The 27,747-nt window shown below is 39.9% G+C and overlaps 1 protein-coding gene across 2 annotated transcripts in view; it reads left to right on the top strand.

Annotated features, from left to right (window-relative positions):
• LOC126188025 (N(G),N(G)-dimethylarginine dimethylaminohydrolase 1) overlaps nt 1-27,747 on the top strand; it is a 67,148-nt gene that overhangs the window by 16,436 nt on the left and 22,965 nt on the right. The window lies entirely within an intron of this gene.

Raw genomic sequence — 27,747 nt, 5'->3', positions numbered from 1 at the left:
TCATGAGTTTCTGCATTAATGTCATAACACATTTAGCATGAAACTATGAAAAGTAAGTCAAGTTTTTAAAATTTACATGCCCCAATCTGGTATTCCCTATAACAAAAATTATAGTGCTTAGATATTTAAGATGATTTTCAACATGCAACTTCCAGTTCAGGAGTCTTTTCAATATAAACTCCTAAGAATTTAGAATATTCAGTTTCTTTATTTCTAGTGGTGTGGTGAGGGTTTATCATGGGGATTTATGATGGAGTCAGTGATTTGGAAAGGGCCCATGGGTAGAACAGCTTACAGACATTATAGGATGCCATTGGAATGATGCACATATCATGTTCAGAGTCAAAGGTTACTGTACAATACCGTATTTGTAAGCAGGGTATAAATCCCAATCACTTAAGAAAGAAGTTACCTTGCTACACTTTTTTCTGTTTGTATTTACATTTTTATTCATTTTACTGTCTGTTGCAGTGCACATGCCATGATTTAAACTCTGTAGCTCTCCCTCATTGTTAGCAGTCAGTTGCATTGAGAATGTTATTAGGTAGCATATGTGTGATGATCCTCAAGTACAGTATGCTATTGTGCTCTATTGCTAGCCTGTACGTAATGCATGCTCTTAGATTGGGGTTTTCTGCATCTTATACGTTTGTCTTTCAATTTTACTACTATTATTATTTTGTACATCAGTCATAGACATTTTTTGTGGCAAGTACATCTTTTTTTAATATTTTGTTATAAATTTAGCATTTGGATATTATTCAAGTAGTGTGTATTAAAGCACTGTACAAACATTTGTGTTGTAGTGAAGTGCTGGAAGTAAGTAGTCTTGCTTCAGTTTCCAGCATGCTGTTTACAGATTACAAATTTTGTAACACAGTTTTCAAGTATTGCAGTACCTTTTCTCCTTTATTTGCAACATTCATTTTTATTTCTTTAATTCTATAACAACTGCATTAAAAGGTGGATTTATTTTTTCGTGTCGATAATGAAACAGTGTATGTCCAGAAAGGTATATAAGGTATCTTAATTTTTGCCCCTGAAAAGCACTTTTTAAAAGAAGGTTGCAGATATGCAGTGGCGATGTCGTGGTGAATACCATTATATTGGAAATATTCCTGACAGTGACAACACAGGTCATGCACTTTAAGTATTGATAACTGAAAACATTTTTCAAGAGTATTTTCCTGCCTACGTAGGAATGGTGTAGACTTCCCTGTATGTACACTGATATTATGTGAATTCAGATGTCTTGGTTGCTTTTAGGGAGTGAGACCATAATACACTGTTGACAAGGTTGTTTTTTGAGTTGCATTTGTCTACCTCAAGTGTGTAGATACGGAAATAGGTAGAGAGTGAAAAAAGTGTCAAATCTTGGGTACAGAAAGCTAGTAGTGCATTTATTTGAGTATAAAATTTGAATAAGAGTGAATGTTTCCCAAAAAATCAGAATTAGTTTATTCAAAATTAATTTAAAACAAATGATTCACTATGGATGTTGTGATGATAATGCTTCTTCATTTCACCTGTTCCTAATTAGGAATGACCTTTAATTTGACCATGAGGCATTGTACTGAAACAATCAAGACAGTAATTGCCTGTAGTAGCTGCTTTGAAACTAATTTTTCAGTCTGTGTCTAATGACAAGTCAATTAATTTAAGCTACTACACTTGAAAATGATATATCAAAATTACAATAGGAGTAATGAAAGAGTTGCTGCTCATACTAACACCTTTCCAGTAAAGATGAGATGGCTGGAGGGAGGGTTGGTGCAGATACTATAAATAGGACACTTTACTTTGAATAACACTTCCTATACACTTCTACTCAGTGTCAACATGCACAACATACAATAATAAATAACAGTTATGTAAAAGACACATAGTAAAAAAATGTATAAATAATGTGGACTGCACTGAAGGTACAGAGTGCGCTGTGCTGGCTGGTTATCTGTATACATAGTTGTATAAGGATCATTCCAAATTAATTATGAAGTTTTTGAATTTAACACTTTACAGTAGTTGTAGTGGTAAGCATGAATTAATTGAACATATCTCTGTAAGAGTTTGAACATTTCATGGTCTAACTTTGTTATGTGTAATGAAAGAAACTGTTTTCATTGTCATTAATTTCACAACAGTTCATCCTCTGAATGAAAATTAATTTGACTTGTTACCTGTGGAAGTTGATGTCATTGTATCATTCACACCCCATAGTAAAATTCCTACAGAAAGCTGGATTTGTAAAGATTTAATTGAGTATTTTTATTATGTATTGGAAGTATTCATTTCACCTTGTAACAGCATTATTATATATTACTGTAAAATATGAGCACTTTAGATCATAGAAGATAGGAAGGGTATTTGTTTGCTGTTCATGAAATGAAACAAGTGCCAACAGAAGCACTTTTCATGTAGGAAATTATTGAGCTTGTTCCACAGAGGGAGCTTCACTTTACAAAACCAAAACACTTGATTTCACATAGCAGTGTCTTGTGAAACACTTCACTGACAAACACAACACTCATTATCAAAATACTTTAATACTATAGTCACTTTAGCAGGTCCACAAGTAGTATTTCATGTAAGAGCAGCTTTGAGGCTTTCTCTAAGTATTGAGTCCATGACTGCCCACTACTGTGTCACAAATAAACTGCTAAAAAGGCTGGCTACCAAGCCAGTTCCCTTAAATGATGTATACTTTCTGTATAACCATTACTCTCTCTCTAAATATGTTTATATGTTCTGGTAATAATATTTGATGGTTTAGTTTATACACAGTACTGCTTATTATTAAATGCTTTTGGTCATTAATAAATTCAACCAGAAAGCTAATAATCTGTGTTAAACAATATTCATTGCTACATGTACACAGCAAATCATTACAGTAGGTAGAGAGTTACAACAATCAATAGCCGCTAGAAGGTAGTTTGTAGCTTACAGGATTGCCCACTTCAGGTTCGTACTCTTTGTTTAAGTATTATGACTGCTGCTAGACAATGTGAGAATGCACAGATCTGCTACCTACACTGGTGTATGTCATCTTGCTCTTTACAAATGTAGAACAATGAAAGTTACGGTGACAATAGTATGGAGATGGCAATAAGTGTATTATTAGAACATGAAGAATGGGAAAGTCACTTAACATATAATGCATGAAATCTGATTGTTTGGGAATTGCTATTATGAGACGATAATTATAAATGTTGAATGACCAGAGGTAATTTCAGTAAAGAAATGAAGCTAAAAGGGACGTGGTTACGACATACGCTATGGAAACTGAAAGGTGCTTTTGATGAGACGGTGCTTCCATAAAGTTTGTAAGGTACCACAAATTGTGAAAGATCATGAAACAGCTGGAAATGTACTATTTAAGAGGTTTTGAAAGAGAAAAGGGAAACTAAACAGAAATAAAGGTCATGCTTAAAAACAGAACAAACAGGACATCTTTCACGGATGCTATATGTTCCAGCAGTTTCCCGTCATTTCAATTCTCATCCATATCATCACAGGCATCCAGTAAACTAAACTGAACTGTTGTATGTAAAATTCAATTATAACCATAATTAATTTCACTTTGAAATGAATACTATGATTGGAGCATAATATCTGACAAGTCTTCATTCACATCACTTTGTAATCATAGGTAAGTGGGAGGAAAGGATACCGTGATGTGAAACTCTGTGAAGGATCAGTAGACATTAACGACAACAACAATAATAGTAATATTTATACCTTACATCATTGATGGAATGTGGGAATGCAGAATTAGAATAGGAATACATTTGCCTTGGAGTGCCAAAATGATTGTCAGTTTCTTTTTAAAGTGCCATGTTTGCTTTCAGGGCTACCAGCTCCATTCTCAGATACTCGTAGTATATATACTCGTAAATATAATCAGTATGAGGGTATGCATCTTCATGTTTCTGCGGCGCAAAGACTGTTCCATAAAATTTCGGCAGTCAGTCGTTTAAATTCAGCTTCTTCTAATATTTCAGCTGAATACCGTCCAGCCATCTTCAGAGTGTGCCGAGGTGACTAACGCTCCAGCACTTACTCCGTCCTTTTAAACCAAGCAGTGGTTTGGTCCTTGGGTTTTAAAAGGACGAAGCAAATGCTGGAGCGTTAGTCACCTCGGCTGACCCTGAAGATCGCTGGACAGTATTCAGCCAAAATATTAGAAGAAGAAGCTGAATTTATGTGGCTGTATGACCGAAATTTTATGGAATGGTATGGGGTATGTCTGTCTTAGGATCATAGCTTGCTGGACAGTGACAGCAGCAAACCTATGATCACAGGATAAACTTACCTCGTATCAGTCTGTGTACATAGACCAGGTGTGCCTGAGAATGAGCCTGGCAGCCCTGAAATCAATCATGGCACAATAAATAGAAATTGATGATCATTTTTTCAGCCAGTGGCAAATTTATTCCTATCCTCAATGAATGAAATAATAATAATAATAATAATTGAACCCTTGTAATAGATCAGACTAAGTGCCTTATAGTGACATCCATGCTAATCATAGATTTCAATTTGAGGTATTCGGCTTTAGGAACTTGGTTGAAGCTGCAATCCCAGAGTACCTTTTCCCATATTTTCATCAGATACAGCAGAAGCCCTATTATTAATATCTACATTATCAGAACTATTGCAAAGAAAGGCATGAATGGCTTAATGATTATTTAAGACTGACCCACATTTCTTGCCCTCTCTCTGAAATCCACATTCAAGAAAGTGCATAGCGTTCCTGGATTTATATGTTCAGACAGACAAATCTGTCTTAGCTGTTACGTTATTGCAATCTGTCATATGAAGGATTCTGAAACAATCATGGACCTAAAGAGTACAAAACATATTTAGAACACTCACAAATGCACTATATGCTCTTGAAAAACATAAAATATTTGGGGCCAAGTGTAAACCACTATCAGCATAAATGTTAGCATAAACTCAACTATGCTTTACTAGATGCAGTTCTCTACAGGCCACTGTTAACTGCGTCTGAGAGGTTACTTCCAATTGTTGCAGTTAATAGGGCTTCTTCTCATTCCTTTTGTGTATGGAGTACAGGAATGAATGACTGCTTAAACATCTCTATGCACACTGTAATTAGTACCTTGTTTTCACAGTCCATATAGAAGAGATACATAAGAGAGTTGTGTAGCTGGAATAAAATAACTTTGTGATTAACACATTGAAATGATTGAGAGGGGGGGGGGGGGGGCATTATTGTTGTCAGGATTTAGCCAGCCACACTTGCCAACACACTTCATGTACCTACAAAAACAAGCAACAAGCAAACACATGGTGCTTGAGAAAGAATTGTGATTAGCTGTCATTAAATTCTTCATTAAAAGTTGGCTCTTGAAACTTTGTAAGTAGGCTTGCAGGGGATAGTTTATGGGGCAAACAAGACTATGGCCATTTGTACTGCCCTTTTTACTCTAAATTCAATATTCCCTGTCAGCTCTATCTAGTACAGATTCTACGCACTTGAACGGGTCACACAAATGTTTTGTTAGCAATCTCTTCTGATGGTAACATCATCTTGGTACTGAATCATATTTGTACCAAATTTGGGTGACATTTTTGTTATACATTTCACCATTTTGCCACCTCCATCTGTACAAATAGACTTACCTTCATACCGAGCGAGGTGGCGCAGTGGTTAGCACACTGGACTCGCATTCGGGAGGACGACGGTTCAATCCCGTCTCCAGCCATCCTGATTTAGGTTTTCCGTGATTTCCCTAAATCGCTTCAGGCAAATGCCGGGATGGTTCCTTTGAAAGGGCACGGCCGATTTCCTTTCCCGTCCTTCCCTCACCCGAGCTTGCGCTCCGTCTCTAATGACCTCGTTGTCGACGGGACGTTAAACACTAATATCCTCCTCCTCCCACTTACCTTCATGGTAATTTTCTTGCTTTACTAATCTTGGTGTGTACAAAGTTTCGTTGAAATTGCTGAGAGCTGTGTTGGACCACACACACACACACACACACACACACAGAGAGAGAGAGAGAGAGAGAGAGAGAGAGAGAGAGAGAGAGAGAGATGCACAGTGATTAGGGTGTCACATATTAATAACAAAATCTGGCAACATTCCTGTATTGATTATGGCATTCTGGTAAGATGTGTGTGTTGCAGTTTATTGTGAAATACAGTTGCTTCTTCACAAGAATAATGTACGGGAAAATTGTCAGTAAGTAATGGCAGTATGTTCTAATAATTTTGACACTAATTCTTATTATTATAGTGCAGTGAAAAAGAGTTTTGAGTATTTAAAAAAAGTATTGGGAGAGATTGCTGACCATGAAGGACTTATACAATGAAAGAACTGAGGAGATTGCAGTAATCTGCAATTTCTCTTCATACAATTAAAGTAGAAGAAACAATCAATACAGAATTTATCGCTGACCTTTGTACTGAATCACACCATATTGTTTCTGCCTGGTCAGATGTATCTCCTGACCTTGCAGTACTGCCTTAAACAAAAGGACAGAATGATTGATGTGTAAACCATCTGTCTGTGAATCATATAATCTTTCCTTCTCCCCCCCCCCCCCCCCCCCCCCCCCCCCCCTCCATGTGTGTCTGTCTTGTGTGTGTGTGTGTGGTTTTTTATATATATATATATATAGAGAGAGAGAGAGAGAGAGAGAGAGAGAGGAGGTGAATGGGGGTCAACTCTTTCTTCTGCCAGTAGTCCACTGTCGCAGTGCCTTTGCTTGCCACTAGGATGACCTTTTACAAGATCCAGTTTACAAACAAGTGAACAATGGTCCTACATCAGTGGTGACAAGGAAGACAATCTCGCTGCTAAACAGCTCAAGAATGGACAAGGATATGGTTAGAAGGCTGTGGCCCAGAGCAGCGATACCACCATGCCTCTATGGACTTCTAAAGTACACAGTAAGGGAGTTCCACTGCATCCAATAGTGGATGCAATAAATTCACCAACTTGTGAAATAGCCAAAAACCTGGTATAGCTGTTGAAGCCTCTCATGGGCCATTGTCCTCATCATGTCAAAAAATTCTAGGGACACATCTGGACAAAGGAGACACCCTGACCAGTTTTGATGTCATGTCTCTCTTCACAGAGGTACCTCATGAGGACCCCTTGACACTACTGAGGGACCACTTTAACAAAGACACAGTGGAACTGTTTCGCCATGCACTCATTACCTCATAGTTCCAATGTGGTGGTAAATTCTACCAACAGATAGATGGAGTGGCCATGGGTCCACTCCCCCCCCCCCTTCCCCCCTGGTGCCATGTATTGCAAACCTATACACATTCAAAGAAATGGCTCTCAAAACGGCACACCTGAACCTGAAACTGAAGATGTTCTACAGCTATGTGGACAACATGTTCCTGATTAGGCCTCATGGTGAAGAAAATCTACAAAAATTTCTTAAGCACCCCAACAGCATACATGACAATATTAAATTCTCCACAGTGGTGGAAGAATACAGATGTCTCCCTTTCCTAACATCATGATAAAGAAGAAGACTGACATCATGTTAGATAATTCTGTTTATAGAAAGAAGACGCACACCGACTTATACCATAACGCGAGTAGCTGCCACTATCCAGCAAAACACAAATCCATGTTCACCACCTTGGTGCACAGAGCACAAGACATATGCGACAAGGAGAGTCCACCTGCCAAACTGCAGCACTCGAGAAGAACCTTTTGTGAGAACGGCTCTTCTGAGACACAGATAAGACGTCCTTTCCAAGCAAGAAGAAGAGAGAAGACGTACGCAAAGAAGACACTAAGCACTTGGCGTTCCTTTCATATGCTGGGCCGCCTGCAGAAAAGATTGCCAGGATATTAGAAAAGGGCAACATTAAAACCATCTTTCGCTCATCGGCTAAAATAAAAAAATATGCTGGGCTCAGTGAAGGATAAATTAGCAATACAAATGCCTGGAGTGTACAGTATCAGCTGCGACTGCAGCAAACAGTACATCAGCCAGACACAGCAATGTGTATCGCAGTGCTGCTCAGAACTTGTAAGGAGCATTCGCCTAGACCAAATAGAGAAATCTGAAGTGATGGGACACAGTCTCAAGAACAACCATATGTTTGATTTTGAACAAACAGAGCTGCTGTGCAGGGCGAATGGGCTCTGGGATTCAATCTTTAAAGAGGCTGTGGAAATACAAGTGCATGATAACCCTGTCAACCAAGGTAGCAGTTTCCAACTTAGCACTGCATGGCAGGAAGTGATAACAAAAATACAACAAGAATGCTCCGATGTGAAACCAGCGAAGGCAGTGGACAGAATGGACACACCTCACCAGGATGCAATGTCAGCACCAGCCTACACACAGGGAGATCCCACCACTGCCGGCCACAACTCTCCCTTACCATGTGCTGTGACATCTCTTCCAGACATGCACGATTGCTGCTGCCAACACAGACAAGGTAAGAGGAGCCTGTGATCCAGCAACTATAAAGAACCAGAGCACATGAACCCGACACTTCACCTGAAGATGACAAGTGGGAAACTTGATGAAACGTCACCACAGAACAATGCGTTGATTTGGTTGATAACTCGAGAAGACTTCATTACTTCCCATATTGTTAAAGGCATCTGAGTTAGCAGCTTCCTGTTGCAGTTTCTTAAATTAGGTTCCTAGCTTTATGTCTTTGATCAAATTGTACATTAGTAAAGCTTTTATAATGAGACACTGCATTATTTTTTCCATACTTTGAATAAGGTTGCAAACACTCTGATAATATTCTCCAAAGATGTGAATTTTCCCATTTTACAGGCAGTTGTTTTGCATGTATATAGTGCAAAGTATTTTGAAGTACACGGCAGATGGTATGTTCTGTTGTGGTCTATATTATGGTTTCTTCTCGTTCCATTCATGTATGAATGACAGCTTAAATGCCTCTGTGTGTTCTGTAGTCAGTCTAATCTGCTCTTTGTGGTCATTACAAGAGAGATAAGTAAGGGTATACAGTATTAGATTCCTTACTTAATACTGGTTCTTCAGACGTTGTAAATAGGCGTTTGTGGGACAAACTTTGTAAATATGTATTTGTGGGGTATTTGCCATATAGTTTCAAACAGCTTCCAGTTCACTGTTTTTAGTATCTTCATGGTGCTCTCCCTTGTCAGACAATTGTGATCATTTGTGCTGCCCTTCTGTCTATATGTTCAGTTCCCCCGTTAGTTGTATTTAGTAACAAGTTTCACATATTTGAGCAATATCAATTTCCAGCTCATGAATATCTGGCCTCTGTACTATTTAGCATACTTAATTAGTATCATCATAATAATTCTCTGTGGTAAAATAAGGATTAATTTATTGTATGTGCTGTACCTTCCCCGAGCTTTAGCAAGCAGGGGCCAGCAGTGGCCTTTCAAAATATTTTTGGTGCATTTTGTGCTTCTAGCACATCTGGATCACAGTTGTTAGGTACATACTGTGTTGTTAATACTGAATAAATTATCAGAACCACTCTTCAACGAATGATACTTATAATCCCTCTTTCAGTGCTCACAGACAACCATAAACACACGTAGAGAGCAGCTCTGTTGGCAACCATGTATTCTCTGTTTCTTCAGTTTCATATCAATGTCCAGATAGCATGCATTGTTAAACTGATGTTTTTTGCTGTCCTTTGTGACTTAATTAAGAGTCCAAAAAGGGTGATAAATCTAAAAAAAAAAACCTTTTAGTGACTGTGTATCAGAAACTATATGCTGTAATGCAACTAGATTCTTGGGTAGTGGTCAAAACTATCGCTTGGGAGTTAGGGGTAAGAAAAAGTACTGTTAGAGACTGTATGAAAACTAGAACAGAAATTGAAAAGTGGTGTACTTTCTAACCTAGTGGAAGTGGAATAAAAAGAAGGAAGGCAATGTTGAAAGGTAAGCATAAAGCAGTTGAGGAAGCTTTATTTTTGTGGTACGAACATTTAAGAGGAAAAAGTTTACCCATAATTGGACCGATATTACAGGTTAAAAGCATTGCAGTTTCAGCTGAAAATAGAAGAAGATTCAGAATTTACTGCCCATCATGAATGGTTGGATTGCTGGATAAAACAATTTGGTATTTGCCAGATTACCATTAGTGGAGAGGCTGTATGCACTGACAAAGAGGCTGTGCTATTGTATAAGAATGGTCTTTCAATGTTAATTGAAAAGAATGGAATTTCTGGTGAACAGTTGTGCAATAGCGATGAGAGTGGTTAAAATTAAAAGATGCTCCTTACAAAAACACTTGCTTCAAAAAATGAATCAGCAGCACTTGGATACAGGTAAGGAACAAGTTACCATATTGACTTACACAGCAAATGTAACTGACAACCACAAGTTTAGGGGAATCATGGAAACCTAGAAGTTTCCAAAACCTGAAAAATCAGGAATCAGTCCCACTACACTCAAAAAAAAACATGGATGAATTCAGAGGTCATTAAAACCTTGTTCCAAAATGAATTGATACCGGTTGTAGAGAAATATTTGAAAGACAACTGTTTACTGAGGAAAGCTCTGTTCCGCCTTACTAGTGATGAACTCGCAGATGGAAGTATCATATTTTTAACACCAAATGTGACCACTCTTTGTTAGCCAATAAACCAGGGCATCCTTGAAATGCTAAAGAAGAATCCCACTGTCTTTTCCGTTTGTGGATATTAGCAACTGATAAAAATGAAGGTTGGGTAGCTATTCTGAAGAGGATTGACTTGCTAGATGTCATAAGGTGGTTGGCCAAAGCATGGGGAGGGATTCTGAACAAATCACTCATGTAAGGTTTAGGATCATTCTTTTAGACCATAAAGGTAGACATTTTCACTTTGAATACAAGAGTAAAATGGAACTGAAAGATGGAAACTGTAATATCTTTTTGTTGGTCAAAAATGTATTGGGCCCTGTGGATGTCGATGCAAGGGACATCAAAATGTATGGCAAATGATGAAGTTGATGAACTAACTGCCAGTAACACAGTGGAAATGGTGAGGCAGGGGGAAGTAACACAAGACGAGAACGCAAACTTAGTAGATGACTGGAGAAATCTCTTCCCAAATTTGGAAGGATAAAGACAATTGAAGCAGCACTACAGTATATTAGTGAGCAGGAGGAAGCAACTCCAGCTGATATCGTCTGTTTGCATAAGTTGAGGGATATTTCACTATGGAAGAGGGCTGAAGGAGGGAAAACATCATTCATCAAAGACTTTTTTTAAAATCTCAAAATATCTGTGTTTCGCCTTTTTTGTTAGGCGTGGTTTTTCCCTTGTGTAATCACACATTCATACTTTACAATGCAGATCATTTTATGTTTTGTGTAATAATTTTTGAAGGGTGTAGTATGTATGTAAGAAGCACTTATAACTAGCATGTATTACATAATAAGTCAGAAAATGTTAATAACATTAAGTTTTGGTATTTAAAAAAGGGTGTTCTGAAGGGCATGGCTCAGGTTAGAAGAAAGAATTTATAGACTTCGAAGTGTGTGGCTTGAACTCACACCACATTAGGTTGGCTAGTCAAGAGTCTACTGTTTCTCAGAATGGGTCATGCAAGTTTTTCATAAGCACTCCCCTTTGTAGATTGCCTTTTTCCCAGTATCCTACCAGTGATCCACCAGATTTACTTACAGATATGTGTATATGATCATGCCATTTCATATCCCTACAAACTGTTACAGACAGGTATTTGTATGAGTCACCTGATATTATTTGGTAACCGTGATAGCGTTACGGAGATGTTTAGCAAACTCAAGTGGCGGACTCTGCATCACGGTGTAGCTGGCTCGCCAGGTTTCGAGAGGGTGCGTTTCTGGATGAGGTATCGAATATATTGCTTCCCCCTACTTATACCTCCCAAGGAGATCACGAATGTAAAATTAGAGAGATTCGAGCGCACACGGAGGCTTTCAGACAGTCGTTCTTCCCGCGAACCATACGCGACTGGAACAGAAAAGGGAGGTAATGACAGTGGCACGTAAAGTGCCCTCCGCCACACACCGTTGGGTGGCTTGCGGAGTATAAATGTAGATGTAGATGTAGATTCCAGTTATGACACCCTGACTTTTTAGTTGTGGGATACTACATTTTTGTGATGTGAAGCGCACTAGTTTACATTCTTAACATTAGTTGCCAACCTTTCCAGCACTTAGAAGTCTTATCAGCTCTGACAATAATTGTGCAACTTTTTACACAGTACTTTTCAGTATAATAACTGAATTATCTGCAAAAAGTCGGAGGTTACTATTGATATTGTCTGACAGGTCATTAATATAGAACATGAACAGCAAAGCCACAACACAAACCTCTTGTTCATACCTGAAGTTCCTTCTTCTATGTCTCCTGATGATTCTCCATCTTAGGTAGCAAGCTGTGTCCTCCCTATGAAAACTGACCCCCTCCTAGTCGCAAACATTTTTTGATACTCAAAATGATCATACTTTCTGTAATAAGTGCTAGTGTGGTATAGAGTCTGTTGCTTTTCAGAAGTCAAGGAATTCTACAACTGCATGATTTGCTTGATCCATGGCTTTCAGGATATCATGTGAGATAAGCATGAGTTGCGGTCCACCTGACCAGTTTTTTCAGAATCCATTCTAGTTGGTGTGGATGTCATTCTATTTGAGACACCTCATTGTTTGAGCTCAGAATGTGCAATAAGTTTATACAATACAATAATGTCAATGATTTTGGACAATACTTTAGTGGATCACTTCTGCTACCCTCCTGTTGATGGGTGTGAACCCCATGCTTTTTTCTGATTACTGGGTCTAGTTTTTTGTTTGGGTGATCCAGGGTATATTATGGTTAAGAGTGGCCTACTCAGCTGTAAACAGTGTCTGATAGGGATTCCATAGGGACCTGTAGTTTTGTTCAGCTATTTCTCAGCACTGCTGACACTAATATCTGTACCATTCATCTCTTTGGTGTGGTAAGAGAATTAAACTGGGGCAGCACTTCTGGATTTTCCTTTGTAAAGGAGCATTTCAAAATGGAGTTCAACATTTCTACTTTTACTTTATCCTCAGTTCAGTTGCTGAGTCATCCATGAGTATGTGGCCGCTAACGTTGGTGCCACTGAAAGACGTTAGATTTGAATATGATTTCTTTCGATTTTATGAGAAGTCTTTTGATAAGATTCTGTTTCAGTAGCCATTGGAGGCTTCATACATTGCCTTATTTGACAACCATTCACACTTTTTTTTGCATCTGTATGTCTATGGTCCTATGCTTGTTGTAAACCATTGTGCAATAGTTGCTGTTTCTCAAGTCAAGGGCTGTTCTAATTGGTTAGCATCTGTTTAGTGCTTGGTCTTTTTTTTTTTATACATGAGCCACAGTTCTTCTACATGTCCTTGCCCAGAGCTAAATGTTTCAAAATCTTGAGATATGACACTTCTGCCTCTTTATCTAGTTTACTTTCTACTTGTTTTAGTGAGCCTTTTTAATTTGGTAATCTCTTTGCTACAACTGGCTCATGGTTATTAGTATCAGTTTCAATGAAAACACACTGAAAGAAGTCAGGACTATCTGTTGTCACTAGTTCTAATATATTTCCATCATGTATGGGATTCTGAAGCCTTTTTGGAGAAGGCATGTAGAATTGTTTAGTAGGATATCTTATTACACCTACCAATTACAAAACTGTAATCATCCTAGTGATTGCTGGATGGTCAAAGTTCCCTCTAATGATGTCAGTATTGTTGAGGTATATTATTAATAGACATTAAATCATGGGCTGCCCAAGACTGTAACTTCTATGTTACGAGTTATATCAATCAATAATATTTCATCTTCAGTCAAAATATTTGTATTTTCTTATATTATGCAACACATTTTGGACCTACAGCTCCATTCTCAAGACTTTACACTGTATAAGTGTTACATCTGCTTCAGTTTTTTTTTTTTTAATGCAGTTGAGCTACATAATTAAGTGCTACTGTGATGAGGTTTTCTCTTAAGTTTCTAGTTAGGGGTGAGTCTGGTTGACTATAGAAGCATCCAAGTGTAAGTTGATACCCATCCTGGATACTGAGTTTTAGCCAGTCTTGCATGCAGCTTCAGTTTGCATTTCGATAGATTAGAGTTTCTTGTCTACCATGACACATACCCCACAGCTCTGTTTCCCGTTAGCCTATCCTTTCGGAACACACTTATACAGGGTTTCATAAAAGGATATCTTAGTTATAAATTTTAGTCTACTGTCAACTGTAATCACTGCTGTGTTGGTTCAAGGTCACAATTAAAAAATAACTCAACCAGTTCTAGATAAGTGCATGTGCCAGTACTGCTTTGTTGTTTCCTACTTGCAGTGTTGCATGGGTGAAATGGTAACTCCTGAGAGTAAAGCATTTTTTGTTCTGCAATTTCAGTTCACTGTGCTTTTCATTTAAAGTTTGTGATACTCTATGTGGCAAAAACATTTGCTGATGGATAGTCATTTGAAACAACCAGATGTGTGTAAAGGGAAAAGCGTAGGATGACCAAAAGTGTCTGAAGAGGATGTTAACCATGTCAGAGCATCTTACCTTCATTGTCCTAAGAAATCTTTTCGGAAAGTGAGTATTGAACTTCAGCTGCTAAAGATGACTGTGTGGAGGGCTTAAAAAATGTTTACATATGCATCCATACCGGCTACAGTTGGTACATGCTTGCCAGATGACTGTGGTTTACATTATAACTTTTCAAGTAAAATATTACAGTGGGAAGATGACTTTCTTGATCATGTGGTGTTCAATGATGAGACAACTTTTCATCTAAGTGGGGGTCTGAATGTCCCCATGAACTTGTACAATATCAAAGCCACTTCCAAAAATTAAATGTTTTCAGCATTGTGTTCAGACGTCAAGTGTAAGGGCCTTTTTTTTTTTTCTACTGAAGCTGCCACAACAGGGGTGACTTGTCTGCATATGTTACAGGAATGGCTGTTTCCCCAGTTAGGAGGTGAACCTGAAAACTATTTAGCAACAAGGTGGATTCCCTCCCCATTGGCTTCTCTCCATCAAAGTTCCTGACAGTTGGATTGGTCACAGTTGTCATTATGAGAAAGCCCATTTCCACTGGCCTGCACATCTATATTGATTTCACACCATACAATTTTTTTTATTTTTTTTATGAAAGAAAGTGTCCATGTTCTGCCATGCCTAATGATTTGCCAAAGTGAAAAACAGAAGTGAAGAGGGTTTTGCTTCCATTACTTGGACTTGTTAACCAATGTTGGGAAGAATTGCTTTTGAGGTTGGATGGGTGCCATATAACAAAAGGTGCACATGTTGAAGATTTGTAAGAGAAACTAGATTAGTTTACCTTTTTATTTGTCATAAACAGTCTGAATAAAAATGTTATAATAGAACATTGAAATAGGCACATTATTTTATCGACAAGCTGTATTTACCTTAAACTCTCTTTTAATATTCAGCCAATTAGATGTATCTAACATGTGGGATCCACTGTGTTTTAGGAGTGGCTCAAACTCTGGGACTTGGATGTGAAAGAATGTTTCAGCATTTAATCAGTCGGATTTTAAAAGTCTCATCTGTGGTGAGCATACACCAGTACTTCAGAGATGGCATGAAAGTTGCCTGATGTGTATAGCTCAAATGTGCAACTCTCTCAAAGTCAACTGAAATTCTGATAACAACTTCTGATGTGTAGTGTACCCTGAATCATTTAGTGAAGCTGCACAGTTCTTAGCCCTGTGGCCCAAGTCTAGAAAATTAAAGCCTAGCTTACCACAACTGTTATGAATAAAATTTTTATATTTCAGAACCTTCAAAGTATCTGGTTCAAGCCTTCTGCTTGACTTAGGATCAGGAAACCATGATGAATTCTGGGCAGCTTGGTCTTACGTGATAGTCACTGGAATGATCAAAGTACTATCTCAAAGCACTGATGACAGGTAAAGTGCTCTGCAAATAGGGCATTTCATTCGTTCATACTCGCTCAAGCCCACCGCGCTTGGTCATGACTTGCTTGAGTACGAATGCTTGAAGCAAGCAGAATGTGGTTGAACAAGGCACTGTGCGGAGGGCAGAGGCCACCTGTTCTGGTGCGCTCACTGCACTGCTGTTGCAACTGTTTAGTAGCAGCTACGTGTTTGTGCAGGCTCTGGTGTTACTTGTGATATACTCCCACCAGCCGATGGAACTACACTCAAATCACTTTAGTTGTGCTATGGACATACATTCCTGGGTGGTAGTGTCTAATAGCAATTCTGTTATGATCCTTAAGAGAAAATAGCAATCTTCATGCAATAACGAAAATCTGGAAACAGAAAAACTATGTAACCACCAACTTTCTTCAGTCTCATAATGAAAAATCACATTGCTATTTTTTGTATCACCATCTGCTTTATTGATTCAAATGTACATAGTGAACCTGACCACCCAACAAATTAGACATCTAATAAGAACAAAATTATTTCCAAATCATTCCCTATTGGTATAATTACAGTTTGCCTTATCCATCTGAGATAACATTCCAAACCACACTGAAATTTCTTTCGCTACGGTTACACTTTCACCACTCAGAGGGATATTAGTCATCAAGACTATCCATTCACATTAATACAAGTTATCTTTGTCGGTAGATTGAGTGTGACGTGGCCTACTGTCTGGTCACTCTGAAAACAGAAACTTCATTTTTATGGCAGTTGAGTGTGGCTGACATTCTCTCAACAGTCATAAATAAATATTTCCAGATTTAATGAAAACAGAGTAAGATATTACTTCAATGTTACAATTTTATTCTACCTTATCAGAAACTGGTATTTCATCACACATTTGGTGCACAATATTTAATGTCTCATCTCTATCAGAAACAAACATAATTCCAGTAATTGGTATGGTGACTACAGAATTGTTAATATTCTGTGCAACACCAGAATTTTGACTTTCTCACTACAGTTAAAATATGATAATATGACCTTTGTTCTGTACAGCCAAAATACCAGTGACACTGAAACTGGCATTTTGCAATTAAGCGCAGTTTTCATTTGCTGGACATGTGGCATGACTACATTAATTTAAATGTATGTACCTCTGTATTACAACAACCTTTCAGTTTGTACATCCATAACAAAACAAATTGTGTTGTTGGGAACTTGTCACTTTCCACCATTTTGGCGCTAAAATCTCACACTCTTTTGCAGTGTTGTTGTCACCACCAGAAAGGTTCTCAGAGATGCCTCTTTCTGGAAGCAGTTCCATAGTTTTGTTGTACTGCTGTACTACATACTGTAGCATTCTAAACAACCTCTCTGGCTTACTCTCCATTTCTTTCTTCAAGCTTGTCTACATCGAACTCACATCACCAGTTTTCTTCATGAAACAGATACTATCTTTAGCAGCCTAAGTCATATAATAAATCACTCCTAGTCCATTTATCAAATAATTGTGACCCAACGTGTGTTACAGGACTGTGCCAAAACATGTGTAATGCATGCATAATGCTGAAAGGTTTGCAGTGCCTTCCCTATATTAATTAGTGCCTTGGTCAGTGGTAGATGAAATCTTATTAAAGTGTGGGGTTTTCTCTTATATCACCAATACCATATTTCACAGAGCCTTACCTTGACAAGCAAAGTGTGCAGTACTAAATGGATAACACATTTTCTGATATGTATTGGTCCATATACCCTCTGTACATCCTCATGCGTTCATGCTTCCATCCTGGATAATGCTGGGTGTCGTCATACTGGCTTATATTTCATTGGCTTGTCTTTCAGTGTTTCGTGCTACCATCAGAGGACAAGGCAAAATGGAAACATCTACATGTCTTAATTCTGAACTGATATTTACAACTTCCTGCCATAAAGCGAGAAATCCTACACCTAATGTTAATGCAAATTGACAAAGGTCTGTGGCACACATTTCTGTGCACCTTTTCAAGTACTGTAGCCTTCACTGAAACTGCTGATGTCTCAAAACATACACTTTGATGTGTTCTGCAGATACATGCCTTCATATGTGTGGTGGCGGATCTGTAGAACAGGAGAGTAGAGCAGTTGCTACAGTATATGTAGCCAACATATTCATCAGTCACAAATGAAAATCTCACCCAAACATTGTTACAACCACCGTCTTTTGCATTCAGGATATTTTATTTCAAATTAAGTTTTGCTTTCACACTCTCCTGCATCTCAAGTTCATGCACTGTTATCCTACAGCGGGCAACTGAGCAACACTTGGGTAACTATGGTAGATAGTCGAGCAATTAAAGTATCATGGAAGTTGAGTGCAGTTGCCCCCTCAGTCCAAAGCGGCAGTATTGACATCTGATGGATTTTTGCGGAACTACATGCACTGAACAATTCGAGCTAGTGGAAACATCAGATGCAGGCCTCTAGACAGGCGTAGTTTGTTCCAACATGTGCCATATTGTGCACTTGTCTCCTCAATGGCTGCTGGAACTGCCTCTTCATCGTATTGACAGAAGCCTCAAGCTTGCACATGATTCTTCGTGTAACCTATGACTTACATTAAAGAAGAAAAATTTTAGCATGTAAATAAAAAACACCTATATTGTGGGAGTCTTTTTCATGATGCTGTCTATTAAAAATTGTTGGTATTCTTATCAAGTGAGTAATTGTGTAGAATAAAAAGTAACAGTAAATTATGTACAGAAACTATCCTAGATTCCTTTTGTGCTTGTCGACACAGTGAGAGAAGGACTTCAAAATGCAATTCCAATGAAACTGTGTGTGTTGTTAGAACATGGGGTACAGGTTCCATTTTGTTTATTACCTAGAATTTAGAAAGAAGTTTTGATAAGCAAGTGTTCAGTAATCGTGAACTATGGACTGTTACCACTGGTCTGGAACTGTACTACATTAGTGTATAAATTATACTTGAATAGGATCTGTCCCTCCTTTTGACAGTCTCTTGTTCCTTAGTATATTACTCTCGTATTTCAGCTTACAGGGTAGATAAATTCACAGTTAGAAGGCAGTTTCGAATGTTCTAGGGAGACCCATTGTGTAATCTGTCACTCAATTGGATCTGGTATGTCATTCCTCCTCAGTAATATTGTTTAAGAACTACATCTACATCTACATCTATACTCCGCAAGCCACCCAACGGTGTGTGGCGGAGGGAACTTTACATGCCATTGTCATTACCTCCCTTTTCTGTTCCAGTTGCGTATGGTTCGCGGGAAGAACGACTGCTGGAAAGCCTCCGTGCGCGCTCGAATCTCTCTAATTTTACATTCGTGATCTCCTCGGGAGGTATAAGTAGGGGGAAGCAAGATATTCGATACCTCATCCAGAAATGCACCCTCTCGAAACCTGGACAGCAAGCTACACCGCGATGCAGAGCGCCTCTCTTGCAGAGTCTGCCACTTGAGTTTGCTAAACATCTCCGTAACGCTATCACGCTTACCAAATAACACTGTGACGAAACGCGCCGCTCTTCCCTGGATCTTCTCTATCTCTTCTGTCAACCCGATCTGGTACGGATCCCACACTAATGAGCAACACTCAAGTATAGGTCGAACGAGTGTTTTGCAAGCTACCTCCTTTGTTGAGGGACTACATTTTCTAATGACTCTCCCAATGAATCTCAACCTGGTACCCGCCTTACCAACAATTAATTTTATATGATCATTCCACTTCAAATCGTTCCACATGCATACTCCCAGATATTTTCCTGCCTCGAGATGACTGGGTGTTTGTGTTGTCCTCATCATTTCATCATCATCCAGGAAAGTGGCGAAATTGGACTGAGCAAAGATTGGGTAATTGTACGGGCGCTGATAACCACGCAGTTGAGCGCCCCACAAACCAAACATCATCATCATCATCCCAGATATTTTACAGAAGTAACTGCTACCAGTGTTTGTTCCGTTATCCGCGAAAAGCCGCATGGAACTTCCGACACTATCTACTAGGTCATTATATATATATATATATATATATATATATATATATATATATATATATATATATATATTTTTTTTTTTTTTTTTTTTTTTTTTTTTTTTTTTTTTTTTTTTTTTTTTTGAAAAGCAATGGTCCCGTAATACTCCCCTGTGGCACGCCAGAGGTTACTTTAACGTCTGTACGTCTGTAGACGTCTCTCCATTGAGAACAACATGCTGTGTTCTGTTTGCTAAAAACTCTTCAATCCAGTCACACAGTTGGTCTGATATTCTGTAGGCTCTTACTTTGTTTATCAGGCAACAGAGCAGAACTGTATCGAATGCCTTCCGGAAGTCAAGGAAAATAGCATCTAGCTGGGAGCCTGTATCTAATATTTTCTGGGTCTCATGAACAAATAAAGCGAGTTGGGTCTCACACGATCGCTGTTTCTGGAATCCATGTTGATTTCTACAGAGTAGATTCTGGGTTTCCAGAAACGACATGATACGCGAGCAAAAAACATGTTCTAAAATTCTACAACAGATCGACGTCAGAGATATACGTCTATAGTTTTGTGCATCTGCTCGACGACCCTTCTTGAAGACTGGGACTACCTGTGCTCTTTTCCAATTATTTGGAACCTTCCGTTCCTCTAGAGACTTGCGGTACATGGCTGTTAGAAGGGGGGCAAGTTCTTTCTCGTACTCTGTGTAGAATCGAATTGGTATCCCGTCAGGTCCAGTGGACTTTCCTCAGTTGAGTGATTTCAGTTGCTTTTCTATTCCTTGGACACTTATTTCGATGTCAGCCATTTTTTCGTTTGTGCGAGGATTTAGAGAAGGAACTGCAGTGCGGTCTTCTTCTGTGAAACAGCTTTGGAAAAAGGTGTGTAGTATTTCAGTTTTACGCGTGTCATCCTCTGTTTCAATGCCATCATCATCCCGGAGTGTCTGAATATGCTGTTTCGAGCCACTTACTGATTTAACGTAAGACCAGAACTCCCTAGGATTTTCTGTCAAGTTGGTACATAGAATTTTACTTTCGAATTCACTGAACGCTTCACGCATAGCCCTCCTTACTCTAACTTTGACATTGTTTAGCTTCTGTTTGTTTGAGAGGTTTTGGCTGCATTTAAACTTGCAGTGAAGCTCTCTTTGCTTTCGCAGTAGTTTCCTAACTTTGTTGTTGAACCACGGTGGGTTTTTCCCGTCCCTCACAGTTTTACTCGGCACGTACCTGTCTAAAACGCATTTTACGATTGCCTTGAACTTTTTCCATAAACACTCAACATTGTCAGTGTTGGAACAGAAATTTTCATTTTGATCTGTTAGGAAGTCTGAAATCTGCCTTCTATTACTCTTGCTAAACAGATAAACCTTCCTCCCTTTTTTTATATTCCTATTTACTTCCATATTCAGGGATGCTGCAATGGCCTTATGATCACTGATTCCCTGTTCTGCGCTTACAGAGTCGAAAAGTTCGGGTCTGTTTGTTATCAGTAGGTCCAAGATGTTATCTCCACGAGTCGGTTCTCTGTTTAATTGCTCGAGGTAATTTTCGGATAGTGCACTCAGTATAATGTCACTCAATGCTCTGTCCCTATCACCCGTCCTAAACATCTGAGTGTCCCAGTCTATATCTGGTGAATTGAAATCTCCATCTAAGACTATAACATACTGAGAAAATTTATGTGAAATGTATTCCAGATTTTTCTCTCAGTTGTTCTGCCACTAATGCTGCTGAGTCGGGAGGTCGGTAAAAGGAGCCAATTATTAACCTAGCTCGGCTGTTGAGTGTAACCTCCGCCCATAATAATTCACAGGAACTATCCTTTTCTACTTCACTACAGGATAAACTACTACTAACAGCGACAAACACGCCACCACCGGTTGCATGCAATCTATCCTTTCTAAACACCGTCTGTGCCTTTGTAAAAATTTTGGCAGAATTCACCTCTGGCTTCAGCCAGCTTTCCGTACCTATAACGATTTCAGCTTCGGTGCTTTCTATCAGCACTTGAAGTCCCGGTACTTTACCAATGCAGCTTCGACAGTTTACTATTACAATACCGATTGCTGCTTGTCCCCGCATGTCCTGACTTTGCGCCGCACCCTTTGAGGCTGTTGCCCTTTCTGTACTTGCCCGAGGCCATCTAACCTAAAAAACCGCCCAGTCCATGCCACACAACCCCTGCTACCCGTGTATCCAGTATGCATGTAGTGGACTCCTGACCTTTCCAGCAGATAGGTTTGTATGTACTTCCTTATCTGCACACTATGCATCACTGATCATTAACCTGGTCTTTATCTCTAATGAACATTGCTACCATGTAAGATCCCAAATTTCATTTTGCAAAATATCCAGTGAGTCTGGACTGCATCTTATAGTTTTCAGGATCATAGAAGCATCCATTATGGAATCGATAACTATCTCAACAACACCGTCAGTTGCCTACTGTAATGGATGTGAGTTTTGCTGAAATTCATCATGTCAAGTTCCCGAAGTAAAATTGTTTCTCATTTTCACAGCTTATTTCTAACATGTTTCCTTTGGATGAACAGTTGTCTTTAGGGTTCCTGAGAACCATAATGGCACAAAACTTACTATTAGTGTTTTCAAAATAACTTTCTTTATGCAAATTTTTAGAATGTGAGATGACTGTGATCTTGTTTACATCCCAGTAATGGATCCTACAATTTTGTCTAGCGTTTTCTCAATATTGAAGCACTGCAGCAGAAGTTGACATAAAACTTCATTCTGGAAAGATGTGGACAGGCCGGCATGGGTGGTTTAATGCTGTTTGACATGGGCTGGACCAAATGCATGAATGCCATGTGTTGATTTCCATTTTAAAGAAATCATGGACACTTTAGGCTGCAGTAAGCCAGTGCATCCAATTTCTGGCATGTTAAGTGGCAAAATATAGTGTGTTTAAATGGCTGTCATTCTAATCTTTCCTATTGTCATAGGTACATAAGTGTTACGCTATCATTGTTGTTCCAGACTAGTAGTTGGCATGGTTGAGTAACATAGCAAGCAAAACCAAATGCTATGGTCTGTTGTGCCATTGGGTACAATATGTGAGCTTGACTGCTACATATTGAAGGCAGTTTGATTGAACAGCAGCCACTACATCAAGGAGGCCTGAAGCTCGAGGTATTTTCCCTCCTTCATTCAACCTCATATGCTGTACTTTACAATGGCAATGCATAGCAACTGATAAGAAAGTTGTAAGTCTTCTTTGCAGGACAGTGGGTACCACTACTTCCCTGACCTGCATGTCACTTGTTGAAGATGTTTGGAGGGAAACATGTTCATTTAAGTTCTCCGCAACCACTGTTGCCAAGGGTACTCGCATATACACTTCAAGAAGGGAAATAACCATGTAGGCCATCTTTGATTTCATGGCCCAACATTTAAGGGCTTTCATTGCAGACCATGGCAGTATTGTATCACTGTCAGTCATTATAAACTTGCACAACACAGTATTAGAATTCTCACCAAAAATCTTTTAATTTGCTTTCACATAAAGTAAATTACAGACACACTGTTAGTGACATAGTAATAGGTACAACACATGAAGTCTGGGATTACATTAAGGCACAGTCTAAAATGAAGTGTTCCCTAGTGACGAAACCATTAGAGCAATGCGGGCACAGCACACTGGCTTATATATGGCTGTTTGAATACAGCACAGTGCTTGCTGTGCCATCTGTGCTGATGTGAGGCGGGCTCTTTAGGCCGGCCGTGGAGGCGCATGCTGTTTAATTGTACAAACTTACTGTGTAGGGTTACAATGCTCTTTCCCCTTTGGGGGAAAACTGTTCACCGTGGAGATGTCCATGTCTTCATTGGAAGGGGATGACTGCTGGGTCAGATGTCATGCCTTCACAGGAGAATATGGTCTGAAATGTTGTGGACGTGAATGGGCACGGCACCCACTCCCCCACGAGAGACCATAAAGGAGCACCAGTGATGGGGGCAGTGTATCCGTGTCCACCTCTGGGCAGGCACTCAGGTATGGAGGTAGCAGAAAAGACATAGGTGGTGGCAGCAGTAGCAACAGGGGCCATGGAGATAGCCCAGCACTAACTACTCTGCCTGGTGGTAGCCGCACCCAGAAAGTAGACAGCACAGGAGCCGAAGAGGGTGTGGGCTGCGCTGTGGGGGCCGATGCAGACTGTGGAGGCAACTGCAGGGGTGGCAAGGTATCTGGTGTGTGATCAGTCACACGTGGGCCGTTGGGTAGCACTGGTTGTAGTGTCAGGACACCGAGCTATCAGACACCGAGCTATCAGACAAGCACATGACACAGAGGTGACAGCCTCAGCAGTGGTGGACAAATGCTGGTTTCCACATAGGGTGCCGGCCAAACATGTGGGCCTATATATGATGGAGCCTGGATGAAACCACTGCGAGGTAAGCACTGGTGGGTGGCCAGGTGTCGGCCAGAGCAGATGAAGTAGTGTATGGGACTGGCAGCTATGAAGCAGCTCCACCAGGCTATGGTCGCCAACTGAAGTGAACCAATAGGACCTGTGAAAGGCTTCCCTGGGAGAAGATTGTGTGTTGTATTTTTTCATCTTAGTTTTGATATGGAGGGACCGTAACATGCCAAATGTCACTCATTGTACAAATATTTTCAAAATCATGAGACACAAGTTGTGGACTGTTGTCCTTCACAAATGTATATGGTAATCCTTTCAAGGAAAAAAGTTTTGTAAGGGCCATGACCATAGTTGCCATGGATGTGGTTGGGCAACAAACCACATGAGGAAATTACGAGAAGGCATCAACTACAAGAAGCTAGAAGGAGTTAAGGAAGGGATTCACAAAATTACCCATGAATACACTCCCAGGGGTGCGGGAGGTGGGCCATGGAGAAGTAGAGGCCAGTGGTACCACTTGATGGGTGGTGTGCTGTAGATGGGCTGACATAAAAAGTTTAATTTCACTGTCAATATGTGGCAAAACCCCTGGCTGTGGGCCTGCAGTTTGATACGAGAAACACGCCACTGATCCAGATGGAGATTCCCACTGCAGTGCAGACAGGATCACAACCATGGGCACTGACTCTTCAGCAGCCAATAGTAACACACCATCAAGAACTGAGAGGGGGTGGCAGACAGCGTAATAATTAAGTGTAGGATCTGACACTTGGCCCGGTGGGTTTTCTGGCCAGTCTTGGTGGACTTGCAGTAAGACAGGATCAGCTGCAATAGCCACCAAAATCTGAGAACTGGTAATTGGAAAACTATCCATGGCATTTTGGGCTTTGATGTTTAAATGAAAACAAAATAGTTCATCCTGATGAAATGCAGGATTGTTATGCAGGATCATGGTTAATCGGCAACTGAGAAAGAGCCTCCATATTAGCATGTGCTGTGAGGTAGAAGTGAATCTCATAGTTACAGTGAAATAAAAACGGCGCCCAGCATTGCTTTGTCTGGAAGAGATGCTGAAGGATGGAATAGAGAAAACAGAGGTTTATGATTCAGTAATCAAATGAAATTTAGAACTGTAGAGGAAAACATGAAATTTTTTGAGTGCATACACAATAGCAAGTGCCTTTTTCTATCTGGGAGTAGTACTGTTGCGCCTGATTCAGGGTTTTGGAAGCATGTGCTGTAGTGCATTCAGAACTGTCCCCATCTTTGTGTGCAAGAATGACTCCAAGGCCATAATGGAAGGCATCTGTAGCCAAAACAAGATATTGGAAGGGAACTGAGGAAGGAGCCTAGTGTAATTTTGACTTCAACAGGATAAAAAGCACACTCGCAAGCTGGCAACCAGTGAAAGGGAACACCTGTACATAAGAGAGCGTAAAGGGGATGAGCCGCCGTGGCATACCAGGAAGAAATTTATGGTAGGAGGCACTCTTTCGAAGAAAGACCTTCAATTCTGTTACGTTGGTAGGATGCAGCAAAGCCATAATGGCATTGACATGCTGGTGTAATGGCTTGACTACAGCTCACGAGACTTTGGAACCGAGATAGACAATAGATGGGTGAAAAAACTGCAATTTGTCAAAGTTGCATTTCATCGTGATGGCTTGCAGCACAGTGAACATGGCACGAAGGACCTGCAAGTGTTCATCTGCAGAGGAACCAGAGACCACAGTATCATCCAGGCAGTTAATGCACCCTGGCATGGTGGCCCTGAGTTGCTCTCAAAATCAATGAAAAATAGCAGGAGTGGTAGCTATGCCAAATGGCAGGTGGTGGTATTGGCATAACGCAAGATGGGTACTCAGTACAAGGAAACGTTTGGAATCGTCATCCAGAGATAGTTTGGAAGTGAGCTTCAGAGAAGTCGATTTTGGAAAAATACTCTCCACCTGTAGGCTGAGCTAAGAGTACATCCAGACAGGGTAAGAGGTAGGTGTCAATAACAGGCTGTGAATTTACAGAATTTTTAAAATCACTATAGAATCGAAGGTCGCCCTTAGGTTTTGTGACAAATACCAACATGGTAGACCATTCTTTAGAGGAGACAGAGGTGATAACACACAAGGACATAAATGACATAAATCAGTAGTTCTGCTTTGACTTGTTTCCGTAAAGCAATGGGGATTGGATGGACATGAAAAAAAAAGAAAAAAAAAAAAAAAGAAAGAGTGTGCCAGCAGCTTCATTGTGACGTGAGCCTTGAAACTGGTACCACTCCTTAAACAGTCCAAAAACAGGGAGGAAAATTCTGAACAGAGCGTGTCCAGTTGTTAGTATGGAACTTGATCCATCAACAGATGCAGTTGATCAAAAATAGAGAATCCAAAAAGCTGAAGGCATCTAACCCAAATAAGTTTTCGGTATTGGCATCAACTACCTCTAGAAAGGTCCATGGCCGAACAACTGCTGGGGGCTATAAAACTGTCCCAATAAGGATGTTTGTTGTAACTCACCAACCACTGATAGATGGGACAATGCCAGTGACCAGAGACCCACATAGGTTTGAGAATTTTCAGCACGGCACTGCCTTATGCAGTGTGGGGACTGCGACTGCACAGACACGAGGCAATCTGCCCTCTGTGAGCTAACCAGTGGCAGCTGAGGAAGAGAAATAATGGTGGCTACTTCACACCAAGCTTCCTGCTTCCCTAGATACTTCAAAAGATTTAGCAGTGTTCAAAACCTCTTTGAGAGAGGGATTTTCATGTTTTAAAGCGTGTTCACAAACTTCTCTATCAGGGACCAAGCATGTTATAACTTCATGAACCAACAGATCGGCATCTGAGTCCCAGTGAGTAAAAAACTGGCAATGACAGCTAATCCATTGATATGACTTTTGTGGCTGCTTTTGGCAATGGTGGAACGCAATGCAAGCAGCAATAACATGAGTATGCTTGCAGTGAAAATTATAGTGCAACTGACACTTTTCATCAAGAGAGAGAAAGTGGCAGGTTCATGCAGAGAAATTAGCGTACCCAAAAGGTGGTAAACACGAGGACAAATCCGTGACAGAAAGAAAACCTTACACGTGTTGAGGTCAGTGACACCAAAAGCTTGGAAATGTTGCCAAAGGCATTTTTCATATGCATCAGAATCCTCCATACTATCATCATATGGAGGAAACTGTAGGGGTTGTGTCACTGGCAGTGAACCCCAGGGCATCAACAAAGCTGCCAAACTGTTTAGTGTGGTAGAGAGAGCCTGCTGCTGGTTGGTGAGAGTTCACTGCTATGAGATTGAAGAATTTCTTCCACCAGTATACTGGCCGTAGTGAACCATAAAACAAAACACACTAAAGTAGAGTCCCATCCTTGTCATCAAAAGTGTTGTAACGTTGCGCAGCACGAAGTTAGAAACCTCACCAACTAACTGTTAATTTGCTTCCCCACGAAGGAAATTACTGACACACTGAGTAATGTAGTAAAAGGTACAATACATGAAATCAGAG

The sequence above is a fragment of the Schistocerca cancellata genome, chromosome 1, assembly GCF_023864275.1.
Source record: "Schistocerca cancellata isolate TAMUIC-IGC-003103 chromosome 1, iqSchCanc2.1, whole genome shotgun sequence".
Classification (NCBI taxonomy): domain Eukaryota; kingdom Metazoa; phylum Arthropoda; class Insecta; order Orthoptera; family Acrididae; genus Schistocerca; species Schistocerca cancellata.
The sequence above is the reverse complement of the archived record's forward strand: the minus strand, read 5'-3'. Positions and strand labels throughout refer to the sequence as shown.